The 9548-nt window shown below is 39.4% G+C and overlaps 1 pseudogene; it reads right to left on the reverse strand.

The window, feature by feature from the left end:
* Positions 1 to 559: 559 nt before the first annotated feature.
* On the reverse strand, positions 560 to 2370 carry LOC104033546 (kelch-like protein 15 pseudogene; annotated as a pseudogene).
* Between the last annotated feature and the right edge of the window lie 7178 nt (positions 2371 to 9548).

The following is a 9548-nucleotide window of genomic DNA, read 5'->3' on the forward strand; positions in this document are numbered from 1 at the left end:
AGCAGGCTTGAGAATACTTTGCAGTTAATGGGAAAAGCATGCAAAAGACAACATAAAATACAGAAATGGTTTAGTTTTGTTCTTTTAAACCTGGTTGTACCCTAATACAGATGATGAGCTTTATTTTGGTGCTCAATAAAAAATGAAAATAAAGTCTTTCTTCCTGCCACAAATATTTTGTTAAACTCAACCAATATCAGAAGTATACTGGTATAATGGCCATTAAAAAAAAAAAAAAAAAAAAACCAAAAACCCAAAAAGATAAAAAAGTATTATGGACATAAAATGTTACCAAAAAATAACCACACTCAAATATGTATTTTTCTTCCCCTACTTACAATTATGCTTGTTAATAAAAACAAAGCTTTTACAATATCAGACCAACTATTGGCTTTTCTAATAAACTTGGTAAGTACTCTCCCTGTACATCCCGCTTCTCTTAAGCATTTAGCAGTTGTTCTTATACACAAGGTAATGTCTCTGAAGGAAATCAACTGGTTTGTATCTTTTGATAGACTAGGCATAGATTTTTGTGTTCCACCGAGTTCTTCATTCTGTTTTAGCTGCAATGTCTAACATGCTCCAAAACATATTCAGGAAAGTGCAAGCTGCAGACTTGTAAGCCATTCAGCTTGCACGGCATTCTCAGATATTCATCTTCTTTCCGTTTGTTTCAGATCAAAGGTGAGAATCGAATCACTGCAATCACCACTGTAACAAAGGCCTCCAAGAACATTATCTGTTTGTCCAGAACAGCTACACCATGCCCACTCCTACCACTTGGCATAGAAGCCAATACAGTCCATTGATCAGTATCTGGGTCATAAACCTCTGTAGGACATCCTTGAGATTCAAAGGAGGGCCTTAGGATCACATAGGCACCACCAAAGACATAAAGCTTACCGTTATAAGAAATCATTTTGTGAAAGCATCTTGCATAATTAATTTTGCATTTCTTCTCTCAACAGTTAGTGACCACTTGAGTTCTCCTTGTTCGCTGCTCTACTGTCGCTTCTTTACTGGGATCAAACACACTTGCTTAGAAGCTGAAGCTGATGTAACTCCACCGGTGATATACAACTTGTTACCAAGCACAGTCCCTTCATGTGCGTATTTCTTGACTGGACAGGGATCCACAAATTCCCATTTATCTTCAGTAATATCATACCGTTCAGTTGAGCAAAACATTTCATCCCTGGTTGTCCCAGCCACTGCATTAACATACCTCCCGATAACTCCAACAGCAAACTCGGAACGTGGAACAGACATGTCTGCCATTTGTAACCAAGTGTTCTGTCTTGGGTCATGTCTAAACACTTTGGGTGAAGCATGACATTCACTACTTGGCCCCAGTTCTTCCCCACCTAATAGGAACACAGTGTTATTCACAACGGCAAGGCAGCCTGGTTGTAAAGGTACTTGAGGGCCCTCTAGTTCCCACCAGACCCTTGGTTTGTGCAAAAGAAGAATTTTACTGTTTACCATACTGTGTCCTATCATTCCTCTAAATACTGCAGTCTGGGGATTGGCAGAACGAATTTTGTTCGATTTCATTTCCATCAAAGGCTGTTGGTGAACGCTATGAAAGTAATTCATGGCTTGGTCAACCTCACGTCACAGCTGCTGGGAGTATCGATAAAACTCTGATGTTTTCACCTTCTCAAGAACACTGGATGGTGTCATCAAACAAAACCTGATGTTCTGCGTGATGGTGTCCATATGCCTCCAGCATCTTCTATCATGGTGCAGCCAGGCCTGGACAGCTTCATACAGCTCTATCTCGGGAAACCTGCTCAGATGATCATTATCCAAGACAGACAGGAGCATCTCAAAGCTCAGGTATGAAAGGAAGTCAGCTCTGGACAGGAGTGGCACAAAATTCTCTAGCAGAAAGGAGTCCAGTTTTTCCCCGAGTCCTTTGAAGTTTACACCAAAATTGTCCAGAAGCCTCATAATTTCTGCACAGTTTTCTACGTGGATTTTAGCTAAGAGAAAAGAGCAGCAAAATTTTACCACCTCTATAAGCTGGACATACATGGCAGCCTGAAGGGCTTCACGAACAGTGTTCATACTCAGTTCAATAGTTCCATAGTACATGAATTGGAGGGCATGACTGAAGCCTGTCGCTGTCAGACCTTTCAAATGGATTTTGTCCTGATCTCGTTCTTGCATATCAGCTGTGAACATAATCCTGAAGTAATCACTCCGGGTGGCAAGCAGTGCTTTATTTTTTTATTTTTTATTCAATTGGTGGTCTTCAATGACAAGTGTGACATCAAGAAGCAGTCCCTCTTCATACAGCGCTCTGAATCCAGCAGCGACACTGGTGTCATGGATGGAGGAGCGAAACCCTTCCACGTCCCCTGCCATGAATCACCTTCTCCCTCGGTGCAGCCACAGCCCGGAGACTGCTCTGCTCCTGCCTGTGCTCCCACCAGCCCCTCCACGGCCGCCCGGGGCAAGGCAGCACCGGCAGCACCCTTGACTGGTTTAGTGGTGGACTTGGCAGTGTAGGTTAGTGGTTGGACTGGATGATCTTAAAGGTCTTTTCCAACCTAAACGATTCTATGATTACACTGTGGAAAAGAGAGACTGGGAAGCTATCTGAACCATTTTAAAACTTAAATTAGCCACCATAAAGTGCAGAATAAAATTATAAAGACTTTCTTGTAATACAAAATTCATAGAGACAAAACTCTAATTTCCTGATGGATATATGATATTAATGTAACGGATACCTCAGTGTAGTTAAATTGCATTAAATGGTTATTAATGCTTGAATAAACTTCAAGGAAGTGGGTACTGGTTGAAATGGGATAATATTTTGTTCTGCTAAATTATACGTTAATTGGTATTTCCTCCCTTGTAAAAGGACCTAAAGGGCTTAATAAAATATGTGGTAGAAACATTATTTTTTCTTCTTGAGATGTTAAGCCTAGAGTTTAACGGGAAACATTTCAAATCATTCCCAGAAAATTCATCAGCACTCATGATGACATGGCTTACAGGACTCCCCAAAGTAAATAACTATGGCTTCCAGTTATTCAAGAGTATACGGGGCGATATGCAAGGGAGGGAAAGAAAAGCTGCAAGCGAATTGTTTGCTCTTTTGCTTTCACGTTTGAAATTACACTTACTTTTCTTAGATGTAGGTAGCTGCTTCCAATGTAGCATAGTGGGTAATGAAGACTATTGGCACGACATGGGGAGACCGTTGTTCTGGACTAATAGAGGAGGGGAACTAGCAGAGGTCCTCAACACCCATCTCCAGATAATTCGGAGAGGTATCAGCAAATCAGGAGACGATTGTTTAGGAACGCCTCATTTAATACATCTCATTCGGTAGTCTAAAATTTCCTGAAGTGATTTTTATTCCTCCTTTGCAGAACTCCCTACTTCTTGTTTCAGAAGTAATCAGAACCATTCCATAAGCACTAAGTACAATATTCCTACATGGGCATATCAAATATGGATACTCTTTCATTTGGAGAAGGAAAAGAAAAAAAAAACAAATCTCTGTATGAGTATGTATATTCTGATATTTATGGATTTATTGGTATTATGAATAAGCCTCCCTTCACTTGAACATTCAATAAAACTGTGCTTACTGAAAATGAGATGTTTCCACCTTTTCTTTTAAAGAAACTGTAGTTGATTAATGAACGAATGCATACAGATAATTAACTACATCACAGGAAGCAAGTAAATTTTTTTCCTTGAGAACACAGGAGTTAGTGAGGATTCTTCAGCTTCTCCCTGTACAAAAGCCATTAATGTTCTGATTGCGATGTTGTTGGGTTTTTTAGGACGGATATGCAAAGCTATGTTTTCTCTGCTCCTTCGGGCCCCCCTCCCCATGTTAAAAACAGACCCTATCTTACAGGTTTCTCATAAAATTTTTATTTTTCAGGTGATACTGTCTGGGAAACACAAAATTGCAGCCCCCAAATATCCTCAGCTGAGATATTCTCCTCATGTAACAAAGCAAATCACAGGGAAAGAATGAGGTTAGCCAAAGTTTTTGAGCTCTGTGATTTGTCTTAGAAGAAAAACATGATAGTGGAATCAGATACTTTTGATGTAATATAAATACTTTCATATTTACAAAGAATGGGCAAGTTCCCATTTCCTGATTGCCAAAGGAATCATGTAGGAGACAGCATTTTTGTTTCCAGCCAAGTGTGATCCCTTTCATAGATTTAATTCAGGGTCTGGCTACAACTGTTTCTCTTGCTGTGCCTGGTCTTTTCTCGGCTTCCCTTCCCTTTCTGCTTATTTTTCTCTAAGAGACATCTTCAGAAAACCCTTTATCCATCTGTGCTTTGGGTGCATCCTTACCCTAAGTACCGCCTGGGTCTGGAGCAGAGCCTGATGCACTTTCAGCTACCTGGGTACATAAAAGTCATCTTACAACTATCTTATCTGAAGGCTGGTAATTGGAAAAAAGTAACTTTCAGGGAGGCTTTATCCATTTGCAAAAGCATCATGCATGTAATTGTGGAAACAATGCATATAGGCACAATTGATTGTAAACAAAATCTATTTTATAAAAGCCAGGTGCTGCAGAGCCCTTATTGCAAACCTTGTGCTGGCTTGTCAGAGGGAACTGGAATAAGTTATGACGTAATGTAACTTTTCAGTAATGTAGGATATGTTTGATGATGAAATAATAAAGCCATCAACTGAAGAAACTTCTCTGAGGAACACAGTATCATTGTGATGTTTATTTTAAATCCTACTCCTCCTCAGCTGATGCCAGAAGATGATGTAGCGCTTAAGTCCGCCACTAAACCATGTCCCTGGCAGTGTTCGGTTTGTGGTTGGGCTTGATGATGGTAAAGGTCTTTTCCAACCTTATGTTTCTAAGAAACCCCCGAGTTCCCGATCGGTCTGCGGCAGGCAGCTCACCTGGGTGCCGTGGTTTATCTGAGGCAGAGCAGGGTGCTGTGAAACTTCCAGCGCGTGGTGAGCGAGACCACCCTGAGCCCTGCAGGGACTCAGCGCTTCTGAAGATGGAGCTCCTGGGGACCTTCACCCATTTTCTGGTTGGCAAAGTGCTGCCGGTGCAGCAAGCTGAGTGCAAGGGATACCTTGTGCTGCTCGCTGCATTTCTAACTGGGATCATTTCTGCTTGGGAAGAAATAAAGTCAAAGCAAAGTCATTTTACCCTTAGAAATACTTTTTTTTTTTTTTTTTTTTCTGAGAAAGCAAAAAGGATAACTTAAATGGTATGATACCCACAGCTGAAATGATAGGTCGCTGGTGAAATTCACGTATGTATTTCTGTCAGATTTAACCTGTGTGTTATCCGGCCGTTCACACGCCTCAGCCTAAGGCAGCTGATGCAAGGGAGAGTTCAAGGTGTGCGATGAGGCTTGTTCTTCTGAGCAGAGGTGCACAGTTTGGTCCCAAAGGAGGCAATACCTTTATTAGAATTTGGGGTCTTTACCATGGCACCCTCTGGAAAGGCGTGCTCAACAAGGGACCGAACTCAACAGTTCCCACTCGCGCAGGAAAATAAAAAAAGGATGACGCCCTCTGCAAGAGGTATTGACGTGGAAAAGTCTGTGACCTGACTTATCTGGGAGGTCAGGCTAGATAATCCAAAGACTCCCAAAGGGTCTTAAAATCTAGGAATTGTTAATACAGAACCGCTGTGTGTATCTCATGGTATTACGTGATGGTGCGAGGTTATATCCATGCCTGTGCAGAGTATTGCTGAGCATTTTTTAGAAACAAACTGCTCTTTTGGGCTGTTATTGCCATTTTCTCCAGAGCAGAGAGAGAGCTCAGAACTAAGTATCGCTCCACCAGGGACGAGCGATTTATTGGATGATCTGTCTGAGCTCTCAGCCTTTTCCTTCCCAACTCCGATGCCCTGCACAAGAATGGAAACAGTTTGTGGGCTTCATCTTAATAGGGACTCCCCCACCCCAAAACAAGATCTTTATCCAAAGATTTTAATTAATTGCAAAAGTTAAAAATAAATTGTGCTGGAGTACCATTGATAATCCTCCTAGGCTGGCTTTCATTCATGTTAATGTGTAATACAGCTACAGTAAGATTTAATTTTAACCATAATTATAAAAGTTTGAAATTAAATCTTACTAGGGATGTGTTCTCCATTAATATGGACAAAAACTGATCTGGGAGGATTATTATGGGGGACACAAGAAAGATTTAATTTTTAACTTTTATAATTAATTCAAAAATGTGATAAAGGATTTTGTTTCAGGGGAAGGGGAGTGCTCTCCGGACCACTAAGACATCCCAGCAGTCTTTCAGAGCCATCTTAATTACAGCCACAAAGAATTATTTGTTAGAGAATAGTGGTCAGGAGCTCAAACTGCTTCTTTTATCCAGAAATAAATGTGCAGGCGCTTCAAAACTTTCACTGAAAGAATCACTGTAGTTCATGGTGAGGCAAGGAACTCAGAGGGACATATGTATATGCGTGTGTGTGCGTGCATAGATATGCACAGATACATGAACACATGGAGAAACGTGTATATATGCTTATATAAAATTTTTATAGATATGTGAATATAAATGCATTTTATATATTTGTGTGTATATACTTATAAACCTTGTAAGAAAAATGCATTTCTTCATCTCTACATTTGTAATACTTTATACGCACACATCCACACAGATGCAGACAAACATACGGATGGCTCTTCTTCCCATAAAAAAAGAAGGTGCTGCAATAAGACAAAAGGAAGATTAATGGAAACCATTTCTTTCAATAGATGCAATTGTATTTGGCTGCACTGCCTTTCACTGCATTTGTCATGCCGCACAGCAGGCAGAGGGCAGAAATCAAGTAAATTTACTGAAGATTTTCTATCAAAGATCATGTTATGTCACAATTAGAGTTGTATGAAAAAGATTAAAAGGAATCAAGCATGCTTTTCACAGGTACATGTTTAGGAACCAGCTTCGGCTTTAAATTGCAATTCTCTGAAATACTATGCCTTGATGATTTTGTGTTAACTGTGTCTTAGTAACTTCCACATCAAATGTACATGATTTTCCAGTACAGAGGGGTGGGTTTTTTGAGTTCAGCTTGTGCTCACCTTCTTTTCTTTTTGCTGCTCTTTTTCCCTTGCCTCCAGTACTGAAATTTTAACATTCAACCTGAAAATTCAAGAAGACTCTTTTCTCCTTCTCATGCTAAGAAATGTGATTGAGTGATGAGTCTTGGTGAGGATGCACAGAGTTGGGAGCCAGGTTTAAATCCTTACCCTGACAGTTCCTCATCAGTTGGGGTTCAGTTTTATTTTTTTCAAAAAAGGTTGTAGCTCTTTGTACTTTATTGAGAAAGCACATATTAGAGTATGAATAATAAAAAGACTTTTTTATTATTTCTAGTTTTATTTTAGTTTTGAGGGTTGGGGTTTTTTTTGCATTTTCTCATAAATGTTACCAAGTTTATTTAGCAACAAAATAGAAGAATACCTACACTTTTTTTAACTTCTATTTTTAGCAATCACTTCAAACAAAGTTTGGAAGCATGAAAAGCAATATTCTAGAAGAGTAAAAATATGTTTACAGTGATTAATATTTTTGTGAAGGTCTGCATCCTTGCAAATATATATCAAGCTAGTCACAGACTCTTTCTCTTCTCTTCATCTTCATTTTTTGCAGAAAATATATCTATTTGTCTCCCCTAATTAAAGAATTCTAGAAGTAAAATCTGAACGGCTCTCTCTTCCATTCCTTAATTCAATGACATGTTTAATGTAGTTTGTATTTTTCGTTTATATTGTAGGTTTTTATGAGCATCTGCTTTCATTTTTTTTTTTTTATTCTCCTTTCTACACGTAATCAGGTTTGGACGACACTGTAAAACACATTATTATGAAATTCTGTAGTCACACAAGGCAGACTCTTCCTGCATTAGCACCAATAACCCCTCCTCGCTCTGCACTTACATTAGTAAGGTCACAAAGTGGCCCCAAGTAACTAAACAGTGATGAGTGGAAGAGCGTTTTCAGATAGAAGCGATCTTTGAACCACCTGTATAGTCTTTTGAACCTCAGCCTGACTGTGGGATGTGCTAGGACACACAGACCAGATTGCTTTGAACTTGCACCTAGCTGCCTGTAAGACCAGTGATTGGTATTTCTGAGGAAAAAGGGCGTTATTTTCTGCAGCGTGTGTGGCTGGGAGAAGACCCTCTGTGTTGAGCATCTGGCTGAAAAGTGTGCACATGCCTTGTGTTACTTCTGCCTTTCGTAGCAAGTGGAGGGCTGCTTTATTTCACCCGTCCAGTCACAAAAAACTCCCAACGTTAAGAGTTTCTTCCAGTGGTCTGAGGTAGCAGCGGCAGCTCCCCACCTCATTATTTCAGAGAGGAACATTTCAGCTGATGGTAACGTGCTAATACAAGTCATCTCGGCTCTGCCACGTTCCCAGTGAGATAAATTTGGAAGCACTGTCTAACAGAGATTTTACTGGTGTCCCTTTTTTGCTACCATAGATGTGAATTTACTCTTCGCATGCTCTTTTTTGCATGTATCCATAGAAAACATGGATACAGCAAAAAAGGACCAAAAAAGGACTAAATTAGGTACTTAAAAGTTAAATATTTGACACCTTTTATAGTTACAGATACTTTCATTTTAATCTTGTGACAAACAGTTGCTATCCTCTGCAAAACCTTTGAAATAATAATAATAATTAAAAAATCTAACTATCAGGGAAAATGTCTTTTTTCTTTTCTTTTCTTTTCTTTTCTTTTTTAGTTTTCCTTCAGAGAAAGCATTTGGGTCTTAGTCAACAATACAACATACAATAGCCTCCTTTTCAGCTTTTTTTTGTATGCATTCTACTGCTAATACTTTTGTACAGGCACTTTTTGTGTTCTGTTACAGGCTATTTGAATGGTCAAACACAGTTTGACATAGACGGGGACAGCCATGGGGTGTGCCTGTTGACTTCAGTGGCCTTTGAGTCTGGCCCATAATAAGTGGTTATATGAGGAATATTAATGCAGGGAAATGCTAAAAAGCGAAGATGTATTCTTAGGGTGCTCTTTTCCTCTTAGAACTACATACATGAGGAAAATTTGCCTTCATAATCACTTATGTCACTATACTTACATTACTGTGTAGAAGGAATGAAAATAGAGATATTTAATATATTCTGAGGATCTTAAAGTTCTGAAATATGTAATAACAATTGTTCTCCTGTTACTAAACAAGACATTGGACATGGTATACTATAAAACCAACATTACTGTAAGATAATTTAAAAATAGTGGTAACACCACCTTTATTATACTCAAATTGATGGGAAGAGTAACATGGAATTTTATCAGAGAGAAAATGCTTCCTGGTCAGTCACCTGAAAAGCAGGTGAGAATCCGACTGTGATCAAGTTACAGGATGAAGTGTAAGAAAATATTGCTCATGCTTTCAACAGAGAAATTCCCATCTCAAAAGGAAGCCTTGGATGGCCAGGGTTACTGCTGTTCATGGGCTCAATAGCTGAATTTACTGAGGCATGAATGAGAGGAAACTCAAGCTTTACGTGCAGTTTCTTGG

This window comes from Pelecanus crispus, chromosome 5, assembly GCF_030463565.1.
Source record: "Pelecanus crispus isolate bPelCri1 chromosome 5, bPelCri1.pri, whole genome shotgun sequence".
Taxonomy (NCBI): Eukaryota; Metazoa; Chordata; class Aves; order Pelecaniformes; family Pelecanidae; genus Pelecanus; species Pelecanus crispus.